This window comes from Bubalus bubalis, chromosome 21, assembly GCF_019923935.1.
Source record: "Bubalus bubalis isolate 160015118507 breed Murrah chromosome 21, NDDB_SH_1, whole genome shotgun sequence".
Taxonomy (NCBI): Eukaryota; Metazoa; Chordata; class Mammalia; order Artiodactyla; family Bovidae; genus Bubalus; species Bubalus bubalis.
The window spans coordinates 43,056,331-43,068,687 of record NC_059177.1 but is presented as its reverse complement, the minus strand read 5'-3'; positions in this window follow the sequence as shown (position 1 = coordinate 43,068,687).

Here is a 12,357-nt window from a genome sequence, read left to right as displayed (position 1 = left end):
AGTCCCTGTTGGTGGCTTACAAATCAGTTTCAAAATCTAGAGTAAGAAAAATATAAATAACAATGCTAAGCACTGTTAGGATCATCTGCACACAGGGGAGTGTGCCTGGGCTCAGAAAGGATAGTGATGATCAAGGCTGTGTTAAAACTCCGGAAGTCTAAACTAAAACTTGGGGTCCTGAAGCTGTTCCAAGGGGCCTCGCCCAGATTGGACACCTTAACACAGGAACAGAATCTGAAGGCCGGTCGCCTTGTGGGTGGTTGGCTGTCCTTGGGCCCACTGAAAGGCAGCACTTTAGGGGTGCCTCTGCACCCTCCCATGGAAGTGGGAGGCCTGTCCACTGGGTGAGAGGACAGCTGCCTGGGCTGTTGTCACCTCGGTGACCACCGGGGTGGCCTCAGACACTCAAACTGTGGCACCGTGGGGAGCCCTGGTGGTGGGGAAGGCACAGGATCTCCGACGCTCCAAGGGAGAGGGATATCCGCCTCCACCCTCTTGTGCTCTGAGCACCTGGGCTAACCATTCTGTGGGTGGGGGCGGTCTGGGCCACGGACGCTTTCTTGAGTTCTCCACCCCAGCACCCTTTGACCACAGGGTCTTGGCACCCCCAACCCCCTAACTCTAGACTTTCCTCCCTCTATCCTTACTTAACCTGCCTCATGGCAAGAGTTGCAATGAACTGGTGTTCATGGTTCAGGTCTCAATCAAAGGACATCTCCTCCAGGAAGACTACCCAGACCATCCCCCTAATTCCCTGCCTACCCTTCTATCCATCTGGTTATGTATCTGTCTCCCCTGGACAGAGAAACACTGAGGGCAGAAAGCCTGTGGGCTCTGTCCCTTCTCATCTACCTTTATTACCTGGCTGGGTGCCTGGCACAGGGTCAAGAGAAAGTGACTGTTGACTGAATAAACGAGAGCACACCCAGCAGAGCAGAAAGGTGAGTGGCCCCAGGGCACTGTGGGTAAACTTCTGTCTGGTACAGGGAGGCAGAGTGTGAGGGTCCAGGAGGCTGACCTCACAGTCCCGCTGGTGGGTCCTCCACCCCGTCCCGTCTGTGCCTCTCTCACGATGCCTGTCTCACAGAAGGGTCTGTAACGGAGCTGTGGGTTTTGGAGTCAATCCCAGTGCGACCATTTAACAGTGCTGAGCATCACTTTTCTCACCTGGAAAAATGGCATAAGAGAGCCTATTAAGAAGTCACTGAGTAGGGTTATTCAGTGAGGCCCCCAGCCCAGGGCCTGGCATCCTTGGGCAGTGTGCCCAGGGCATAGTATTTCTTCAGGCCTCCCCTTGCCCACCTGAGGAGGCTATGAGAGCCCCAGGAATCGAGCGGGTGGTTTAAGGCTTGTGGAGCTCAGCCTAGCAGCTGGCACCTAGCAGGTACTTGTTAGTCATTAGCTGACATTTACCAAGGGCTCCCTCTGTGCCAGGCGCTGTTCCCATTGTTTACACACGGTCCTAATGTCACTGAGCATTTAAGTTCCCACCATCACCTCGCTGCACAGATGAGGCCGTAGAGCTGTCAGGTGGCAGAGCTGTGTGAGGGGTTGGCTCCCAGCCATGTGTCCAGAGTTTCCTGGAGTGGAGACCGGACCTCTCTTTTAGACTCCCTTGGGTGCCTGGCACACAGTTAGGGGTACACTTGGGTTTGCCGGATGGAATAGAGGCTGTGGAACCTTGTGTGTCACCGGGGATCCTCTGGGTATGAAGGGCAAAGGCTCTGGCCCTGGTTCCTTTAAGGGAGAACGCGGCCCCCTGCCAGGCAGCCCGGCTGGCTGTGGCCTTCGGTCCTGTCTGTCCCACTGCCTGAGGATGGCCCCCCAGTGCCCCGAGCAGCCCAGCCCCTCCTTGCCATCAGGGCCTCAGCAACTCAGTCCTCATTGGCTGCACGTATCCCTGGAGACGAGGCCCAGGGGGTGCAAACACAGGCTGCAGAAGGTTTCCTCCCTCCTCGGCCCCTCCCCCACACTGCCATGAAGGATCTGTTCACCTCCCAGAATCAAGCCTGCTGGCAGGAGCACATCCGCAAGGAGACTGCTGCTCGGGTGGCCTGGAACCTCAACTATGGCCACAAGCACCTGAAGGAGGGAGCCTTGCCCAGGAAGCAGCCTCAGAAGGCCCCCTTCTGATCAGCCTTGGGAGCGGAGCCATCGCAGGCCAGCAGCTCCCCTGACAGCAAGGAGGTACCTGCTGAACGGCCAGAGACCAGGGAGCTCCAGGATCAGCTGTCCATGGGAGTGGGTGTCCAGGGCCCTGCACCCAAGGTAGACAGAGGCTGGCAGGCCCAAAGAGCAACTCGGGGGCCTGCAGATCAAACCAAACCTGTGGGCTCAGGGATGAGGCAGGTCCCCCCCTGCACCCTGCAGCTGCTCTTCCAAGGCACCTCCCACGACGGCCAAGGCCGGGCCCTGTGCCTCCAGGAGCGGTATCGGCAGAAGCCGGAGGAGAAGTTTCTGTACCCAATAGTGTCATCCTGGGAGTACGGCTGGCACATGGGTAAGGGCCACCACCCTCTTGCCATTCCAGGCCTTGGCAGGCAGGCCCAGCCTTGCCCCTCATCACATTCCTCTGGTTCACTATGCTCTGAGCAGGGCTCCAGATTTCTCACACTCTGGTCTTTCTTCTGCCCTCCCTCTGCTGGCTAACTTTCAGATGTCACCTCCTCCGAGAAGTCTTCCAGGTGACCTCCAGGCAGATGAGTGCATCTTTATGCGCTCATAGCTTTCTGAGTTTGTGCAAGCACCATTGCCATTCCTTGAGCATCCCTCTAGCCTGGTGAGGCCTTGAGGTTCCAGGGCTTCTTAGCTAACTAAGGTCATTAATGCCCTCCCAGCTCCCAGGTTGGGGCTGGCACTCAGGGACTGTGGGAGAAATGAATATGAACTAGGGAATAAGGATGTGATTTGGAATCAAGAAGTGTGAGTTCACATCCTGGCTTCACGACTTTCATGTTGTGTGAGCTCAAGCAAGAACCTTAACTTCTCTGGGCCTCAGTTTCCACATCCAAAAAATGGGGACAAACAAGTACTTCCCTTCCTTTGCCACAGAGTTTTGGGGGAAATCTGGTAGGAGAACACCTTGAGCAGGAGTTAGCTCTCAGAAAGCTGCATGAGGTGGAAAGGACACACATTCCTTCTGCATGTAATCCTGGTAGAATCGTGTTCAGAGCAGCCAGCAGAGGGAGATGTGGAACCATTGAATCCCAGCTCTGCCCCAAAATGAGTCAGTGAACCAACAGGCACAGAGCTATGCAGGTTGATATTATCAGACTGGGTTTGAATTCTGGTTCATTCATTCCACAGATGTTTATTGAGCACCTCATATATGCTCCTCTTTTTGTCCTGGAGTGTCTGGCAGAGAGCAAGACAGACATGGCCCCTCACAGAAGGCTGGTGACAGATAGATGAAGTAGAGTCAGGCAGTGGTCCATGCTACAGAACTGTGCTTTTCAATCTTTATTGTCACCTGGGGAATCACCTGGGGATCTTGTTAAAATGTGGGTTGTGATCTTTCAATGAATTTCAGGGATGGGGTGAGATTCTGCATTTCTAACCAGCTCTCTGCTGACACTGATGTTATCGGTTCAGTCCATGGGTCACAATTGAGGCTTTAAGAAGTGGTAAATCAGGAGACAGAGATAGAGGCTAAGGGGCTGCTCTGGTAGTACACAAGGTGGTCAGCGAAGGCCTGCTGGAACGGCGTGTTGGAGTAGAGTCCCAGGCCGAATTTCCTCCATCAGATTCTTCTGAGAAGGGCCTGACTCCCTCTGTCTACAGAGCGAGATAGGCATCACACAGGGCTTCCCGGTTCCTCCTCTTCTGCTGGGCCCCTGGGTCCATGCCCACTGCTTCTGAAGCCACTGCCAAGCACAGGGTTGCCGATGGAGCAGATTAAAATACAAACTGCCCAGTTGCATTTGTGTTTCAGATAAGCAATAACCTTTTAGTGTAAGTAGGCCCCAAGTATGGCGTGGGACATACGTGAAATTTAGATGTAATTGGACACCCTGCATTTATCCAGCAACCCAAGCGCTGGGGTCAGAGGAGCTGATTCTGAATGACCCCCTGGGTACAAGGGCAGTACAGGTTCAGGACAAAGTTTAGTTTTCCCTCATAGTGTTCTGTTGAAGCCACAGTTGCTCCCAGAATCTCCGGAACATTCTGTCAGTTGTGTCTGACTTCATGCCCCTAAACCAACCGATTCATAGGCCAGAAGGGGAACAGATGGACAGACCTTCTGCTGACCACGTCTCCCCTTCCCAACAGTTACAGACAGGAGCTGCGTCTTCCCAGTGGGTGTAAACAGCCATGGAACAGAGGGGTTGAAGACACTGTCTGGGCCCCAGCTGGGTCAGCCCCAAGTGACTTTTACACATAGAAAGCACTCGTCTAGTGCCTGGCACACAGTAAATGCTCAAGAAGTGGTTACTGGTATTATTTTTATTATTAATTCAACAGGCAGGATTTGCAGCCAGTGGGCATTTGGGGAGCTAGTTCAGCCTTGGCCAAGACACTGGACGTGTTTGCCGTGGAGCACTGGAGTGGGCGGGGAGTCGCTGGACAAGGGGAGAAATGTGATGAGGGGGAAGTGAGCTTGGGGTAGGGATGCTGTCAAAATAGTTAACAACTAGAGAACCCTAGGTGCCACCCATCAGGGCAGATCCTGGTCCTGGGGCCAAAGCAGGATGTTGAGGTTCCTATGCTTTGCCAGGCATACTGTTTAGTTAGTAGATTCTAAGAAGGAAGGGGAGGGGGGCCTCAGATAGGGATCAGGGGCTACTAACTGCACTGGAGCATTTCACTGTCCAGCACCCAGAGCTGCTGTGGCTGTATGCTGTGCTGGGCTAGAGCTGGGCTGGCAGGAGGCGTGGTGGCCCCGGCTCCACCAGGCCCTTGTTGTGTTCCAGGGGAAGCCATGAAGGACATCAGGCCTCCAACTTATGCCAGGTTCCAGCCCATCACAAAGAGCTTTTACATCAAAAGTAACATCTTCCATGTTGCACGGCGAACAGACCAGCTGATGTGAATGAGCTGGGGGCTCAGAAGCTGCTCCTTCCTTTTCCCGTGGTCCATGTGGACCCAGCAGGGCAGAGACGCTGCCAGCCCCACCCACCCTCTCTCTGTTCTGTCCAGCCCTGCCTCCTCTGACGAGCAGGGGAGGAGCACAGGTCTACTCTAAGGTGGGATTCAGGGGGCCCCACCTGCTACGACCTGTCTGCCCTCAGAGACCCTAGCTATTTGCAGAGTTCCCCACCCTGCCATCACCGTTGCCAGCCAAGTCACTCCTGGGAGGGAAACAATGGAAGCTGCAAGTGTTTCACCAGCAGACCTGGGGCAGGGGAGGGGGCTCTTTAAAGGTGCTAAGTGGAGCCCGGCATGGGGGGTGGGGGTGGGGGGGGAGGGGAGGGCACCTCCCTGTCCTTACTCTACATTCGGTTGAAGGGACCCGGAGCAGAATTGCTCTGTCCCAGTGGAGCTCACAGTTTAGGGAGGAAGTCGTTTCCATGTTTACACACCGCCCTCCCCTCACCCCACCCCGAGAACCTGCAAGGGTCAGGGTTGCCTCACTGCTATAACAAACAGCCCTGAATCCCAGGTGCTCAAACTTATTGACAAAATAAAGATATATTTCTTACAGTGCAGTGCTATCTGAGGTTCAGCGGGTCACCCACCACAAGGTGATCAGGGGACTCAGGCTTCCCCCATCTATCTGGTGGCTCTGCCATCTCCGAGGGCCTCAGAGTCCTCGCCTGAATCCCCTATACCCAACTGGGGGATGAGGGAAGACAGGATGAAGGACCGGAGACAACACGCCCACTCTTGATTACCCTGGCCTGGAGCTGACGAAACAAATCAGTGGAACAAATCACATGACTTGTCGAGAAGGTTGGGAGTGGTGTGTGACCAGGAGAAGAGGAGAAAGGGTCCCCAAACATGTAGCCCATCTCTGCCAGAGCCCAGTTGGCCCTGCGGCTGCTCTGGGGGTGTGTTTGCGTTCTGCTACTGCTGAGTATGGAGTCCACGGGTAGACTGGTAGTTGTTTTTCGGGAGTATTTGGACCTGCACCCTCTTCAAGCGAAGTTCCTAGAAAGACCACTAGGTGGTGCTGTTGGACCACAAGGGTAGTTACCACGGTTGGCCCCTGGAAACCTGTCTTCTCTGCTTGCCTTCTACCATCCATTTGTTGTGTGGCCTTGGACTGCGGTTTTCACACTTGTAAAAACACCAGGGGTTGGGCTTCCTAGGTGGCTCAGTGGTAAAGAATCCACCTATCTCTACCATCGAACAAGCAGGAGATGCAGGTTCGATCCCTGAGTCGGGAAGATCCCCTGGAGAAGGAAATGGCAACCCACTCACTCCAGTGTTCCTGCCTGGGAAATCTGATGGACAAAGAAGCCTGGCAGGTTGCAGTACATGAGGTGGCAAAGAGTCAGACACAACTTGGTGACTAAACAACAGCAACAATGTGGAGTTAGACTAGACTAGTGAAAACACGAACTTTGGGGGCATACTTACTGGATTGTACTTCCAACTCCACCAAGGTCAGGTTATGACCTCTGTGGGTTCTTAGGGTACTTCTGCCTTCACGAATCTCTTCCATAAAAAATTATTAAAAATTATATTTTACAACACTTGTACAAATACATTTATATTAATATTAAATGCAAAAAAATGTCTTCAACCTAAATTTTGAATTCCTTTTCCTCCTTATTCTGAAACAAATTAAAACATTCCTGTGGCTTCTAAAGGTATTGTGGCCCTGGGCCCTGTGCCTACTTTGTCTCATGCGAGAGGCACTATCTCCATTACTCACCAGCTGTGCGACAATGGGCAAGTTGTTGAACTTGTCTGGGCCTGAGTTTCCTCCTCTATAAAATGGAGATGACAACAGAACCCAGAACAGCCTGGCACAGAGTAAGCTTTGGCAAGATGGCAAGTGCTGCTGCTGTTATTATCTTTAAAGACACTTTTAGGGACTCGCCTGATGGTCCAGTGGCTAAGACTCTGTGCTCCAATGCAGGGGGCCTGGCTTCCATCCTTGGTCAGGGAACTAGATCCCGCATGCCGCAACTAAAGAGACCGAGTGCGGCAAGGAAGATGAAAGATCTCAGATGCCACAGTTAAGACCTGGTGCAGCCAAATACATATTTTACAAATTCTGCCCCCCGCCCCCCCATCCAAATAGAGACCATTTCAGCTCTAACTTTGATGACATTATTAAAATATTTCAAACAAGCAAGAATCGTAAATAGGATGGAAAAATAAACATGAAACTTCCAGGGTATTTGATGGGGAAGTAAAAGAGGTTCCTAGAGAAAAAAGGCTCAGCAGAAGAACTTTTTGAAAGTGACTAACATTTTCTCCTGTCACCAGGGAACTCAGATGAGGTAGGAACCTGGGCTTGTAACAATCAGCAGAAACCGTAGCCTCCTGGGGCACGTGCGCCAGGTGGGGGCCCACGTGAGCTGGTGGGTGTGTGCTTGCGAACGTGCGTGCGTGGGCCGGCGTGGTGCGTGCGTGGGCCGGCGTGGTGCGTGCGGACAGGCGTGCGTGCGCCTGAGAGCGACTATAACGCTCCTCTCAGTGAAGGGAGGTTGGCCGGGAGTTTGGAAGTGTTTGAAAGCCTTAAAGAGTTGAGGGACTTGGTTCTCTCAGGTTAGGACAAAGAGGGGAGGGCAGTTTTGGCAGAGGGAACGGCGTTACAAAGACCTGAGGTGGTGGGGTACGTTTGAGGAACCGGTATGAGGTTTACCTTTATCTCGGTTTTAAGCTTTAATTCTTCTGTCTCTGGTGCCGTCCTATTTTATTTGGCCATGCCGCGAGGTTCCCCGACCACGGATTGAACCTGCTCCCTGGGGAGTGCACGTTTGGTTCCTAACCACTCCAGGGAATTCCTGCCATTCTATTTTATATCCCTCACATGTTCTTTGAGAAACTGCACTACACTGGAAGGCCCTGCTAGTTTTCTGTTTAATCCCTAGTTAGTACCAGCAAAAATTATTCTCTGCTGGGCTGGAGGAAGCACAAGCTGGAATAAAGATTGCTGGGAGAAATATCAATAACCTTAGATACACAGGTGACACCACCCTTATGGCAGAAAGTGAAGAAGAACTAAAGAGCCTCTTGACGAAAGTGAAAGAAGAGAGTGAAAAAGTTGGCTTAAGGCTCAACATTCAGAAAACTAAGATCATGGCATCCAGTCCCATCACTTCATGGCAAATAGATGGGGAAACAGTGGAAACAGTGGCTGACTTTATTTTTCTGGGCTCCAAAATCACTGCAGATGGTGATTGCAGCTATGAAATTAAAAGATGCTTACTCCTTGGAAGGAAAGTTATGACCAACCTAGATAGCATATTCAAAAGCAGAGACATTACTTTGCCAACAAAGGTCCATCTAGTTAAGGCTATGGTTTTTCCAGTGGTCGTGTATGGGTGTGAGAGTTGGACTATAAAGAAAGCTGAGCACCAAAGAATTGATTCTTTTGAACTGTGGTATTGGAGAAGACCCTTGAGAGTCCCTTGGACTGCAAGGAGATCCAACCAGTCCATTCTGAAGGAGATCAGTCCTGGGTGTTCATTAGAGGGACCGATGTTGAAGCTGAAACTCCAATACTTTGGCCACCTGATCCGAAGAGCTGACATTTGAAAAGACCCTGATGCTGGGAAAGATTGAGGGCAGAAGGAGAAGGGGACGACAGAGGATGAGATGGTTGGATGGCATCACCGACTCGATGGACGTGGGTTTGGGTGGACTCCAGGAGTTGGTGATGGACAGGGAGGCCTGGCGTGCTGCGGTTCATGGGGTCACAAAGAGTCAGACACGACTGAGCGTCAGAACTGAACTTTGTAAATTAGATATTTCCATCTGGGAGGGTTTCTAAAAGGAAAATTATAACAATTTTCCTACCCAGTGTCTACTGCCTTTTGCTCAGAATATTTTTTTTTAAGGAGAACTCTGTAAAGACTATTGCATTTTACTCCAGGATGGTACTGTAGTACTCCCTGAGTTTAACCAACAACAGTGTATTAAGCAGTGACTAAGAAGACATAGCTCTGTCCTTATAGAGGTAGTGGTTGGGGACGGAGAACAGACGTTGGCCAGGTGATTACACTTGTGATGAGGTATAGGAAGGGAACACACAGGGCACCATGGGAAGATGTAATCGCAGATCCCAAAATAGTTTGGGGAGAAGTTGGCCAGAGAAGGCCTCCCTGAATGAACCAGGCTTAAGCTGAGTTTTGAGGAATGAGAAGGTTATTAAGTGAAGGGGAAGAAGAGCAGTGCAGGAGGAAGGAAACAGCATGTGAAAAGTCCCAGAGGCTGGCGAGAGCATGAACAAGGAGCTAAGCCGTGTGACTGCAGAGTGTACCCGGTTGAAAGTGGAGTTGGAAAGGTAAGTGAAAGCCAAGAACTATTTTGTCAGAGCTTTGTGGGCCATGGTGAAGACTTGGTAACTGATACAGGTGTGACCTCTCTCACCCACACACGCCCCTGCCCTTGTACTTTTTCTGGGAGGGAAGAGAGATGTGACCTCCATTTTGTCCTTCTTTTTCCCCCTGGTTTTGCATCTGCCCTTTACACTTGCCTTGTGCAACCTGAGGCAGAGATGGGAGCCAGGGTGGCTGAACTGGAGGAGCTCCCTTCTGCACCCCCCTCCCTGCCCCTTCCAACCCACAGGGACAGGATGAAGGGCACTAGAGAGCATGTTTGTTTGAGGTAAGAAAGGAGTGTTGATGAGGATGAGAAGATAGCAAGGACTGGAAGTAGAGACATCTCCATTTCTCAAGACTCAAATATGCCAAAATACTTGCTGTGGTGAATGAAAAAGAATTGGAAACTTGGCCTGATTCCTTGTATGGCAGAAATTCATTCTAAATAACTGAGAGCCTTAAATAACTGGGTACATATACCCAAAGGCTTGACTGGCTTACCCTTTAATGAAACAAGTCTTATTAATAAAAATAACCCCTCCATTTGTTTAGGGCTTTTGAGGTGGTCGGTCACATAGTGTTTTAAGTGCATTATCTTATTTAAACTTCCTCCAGGAGGTTGATTCTTTTTTAACTCCATTTTACACATAAGGAGACTGAAGGCTGGTGAGCTGCTCAAGGTCCCCCAGTTAGTAGGTGATGGTGTACACCATGCTACAACTCTTCTCATCTAGGAGGGTATAGGAGTGTGGGTGAAAAATTTGATCCCCAGTAAATAACGAAAGAAAAATCTGGTCCTCATATCACCTAGGTCATTCAGAGTGAAAGTCACTCAGTCGTGTCCGACTCTTTGTGACCTCATGGACTATACAGTCCATGGAATTCTCCAGGCTAGAATACTGGAGTGGGTAGAGCCTTTTCCTTTTCCAGGGGATCTTCCCAACCAAGGGATCAAACCCAGGTCTCCTGCATTGCAGGTGGATTCTTTACCAGCTGAGCCACCAGGGAAGCCCTCATATCACCTAGGAGCTTATTAAAAATGCAGGTTCCAGGGCCACCCCAGACCTACTGAGACAGACTCTGAGGGTGCTGGACCCTGGGGAATCGGCATGGTAACTGGTTCCCTAAGATTTCAAACCCTCTGGACAAAGCCAAAGCTGAATACATAGGACCAGGGTACACCCCACTCCTCCAAAAGTCACAGGAACTCTTTGTCCCAGCCAGGCCAAATGAGCCAGAACAATGGGAGGATGTCTGGGGCTTGTTAAGTTGCAGTCCGTGAGAAGAAGCCGCACTTCGTACCCTCTTGCTTGGCATAGTTTGCCCAGAATGGGAGCTGGCAGATGTCCGTGGGCCCAGTAAGTTGCTCCAATGCAGGGACAGAGAGATGTCTTATAGCCAAAGAGGCTGCAGGGTGGCAAGACCAGGCCAGAGACGTGGACAGACTCAGGTAGTGTCTGGCTCACTTCCCCTGCCTCCCCCTTCTGGCACAGAGTCTTTTCCAGTTGCATTGCTGGCCTTTGGGACAAAGGGATGACCTTTTCCTCAGCAGTGAGCTCATTTGTGAATTGCTTGCTTGACCATTTTGCGCCTTGGAAACTGGAAGTTTTCCTAGGACTGTGAGCACTGCTCATGAGGGGTCACGGAAGCTTTGTAGCCTTGCTACCGCCGGTTCCAGCAAGACCTCTGAGGTTCATTGGATGTTTGGAGAAATCAGGGCATGTTTAAAGCAGGGCACTTTTGATTTTATTCTCTCAGCCAGATGTAACCAGATCTCAAATATCAGGCTTACAGTCTCTCATTCTTATATCAAAAGTCACATTGCCCTCAATGTAATTAGGAAAATCAGCAAAAAGTGGGACTGCGCATATAGTATGCCAGGCTCTATTTCTCAAGATTACACACGGTGCTTATTTTGCAGAGTCTCTCAGGTGGAATGCATCAGCTGGTAAGAGGGGCCCCTTCTGAGACAGGAAACCAGAGATGGAGGGCTGGGCACAGTGTCCCTTGTCATTGCTTCTTTCTTGGTACTGCTTACAGATTTAGTCCTGCTCATGTACTACTCAAAGAAACAATATAAGGGAAGACAAAGCAAAACAAACCAAAATGGTCACTGTGGATATGGGTAAAATGGTGCCTTGCTGCTGGACTCCTCTGCAAGTCTCCAGCTGCAGAAAGATAATAGGGTCCTCCAGTCCCTCCCAGCCTGCTGGGCCTTTGTCCCGCCAGGCCCCTACAGAGCCCACATAGTGGCCCTGGTGAACATACGACGAGGTGTACGTTAGAGTAGGGTATGGCATATGGCTGTTGCTGAGCCCAGAAGGAGGGAGAGCTTGGGGCATGCAAGGAAGGGGCATGCTGGGCTATAGTCCATGGTGGGCAAAGGTAAGGCTGACATGAGAAACCAGGAAATAGAGACCTTCCTGGGCATCCAGATACCCTGGGTGCTCTCCATGTGGTGTCAGGAGCTCCTGAAGGATTTTAAAATGGGGTGGGGATGGGGCTGGGCTGTGGTCAGATTGGAATTTCAAAGGATGACACTGGTGACCACTGGGCTAGCTGAGTTGGAGGACTGTTTGGAGGCAGGGAGACCAGTGGGAATGGCCTCACCCTGCATCCCTGCAAGATGCGACGGTGGCCTGACCTCACACAGGAGGGCCAGGTCCTAAAGCAGTTCATTGCCCAAATCATGGGGTACTGTTGGGGCCTTGGCATCTTGGCCTTTAGGGTCACTTACTGTGACCTCCTCTTCGTGTAGCTTCTCAGCCGTTTGAGCAGTGACACCTGCTGGGGTCAGGATGTGAAGCCCCCAGTTTCCTTTCTAGACATTCAAGGGAGGTTTGGGCTCAAGAGGGAGAATAAAAGACACTCTTCCCAGTTTGGCTTAAGATGAAGTAGATTCAGGTTGAAAAATGGAAGC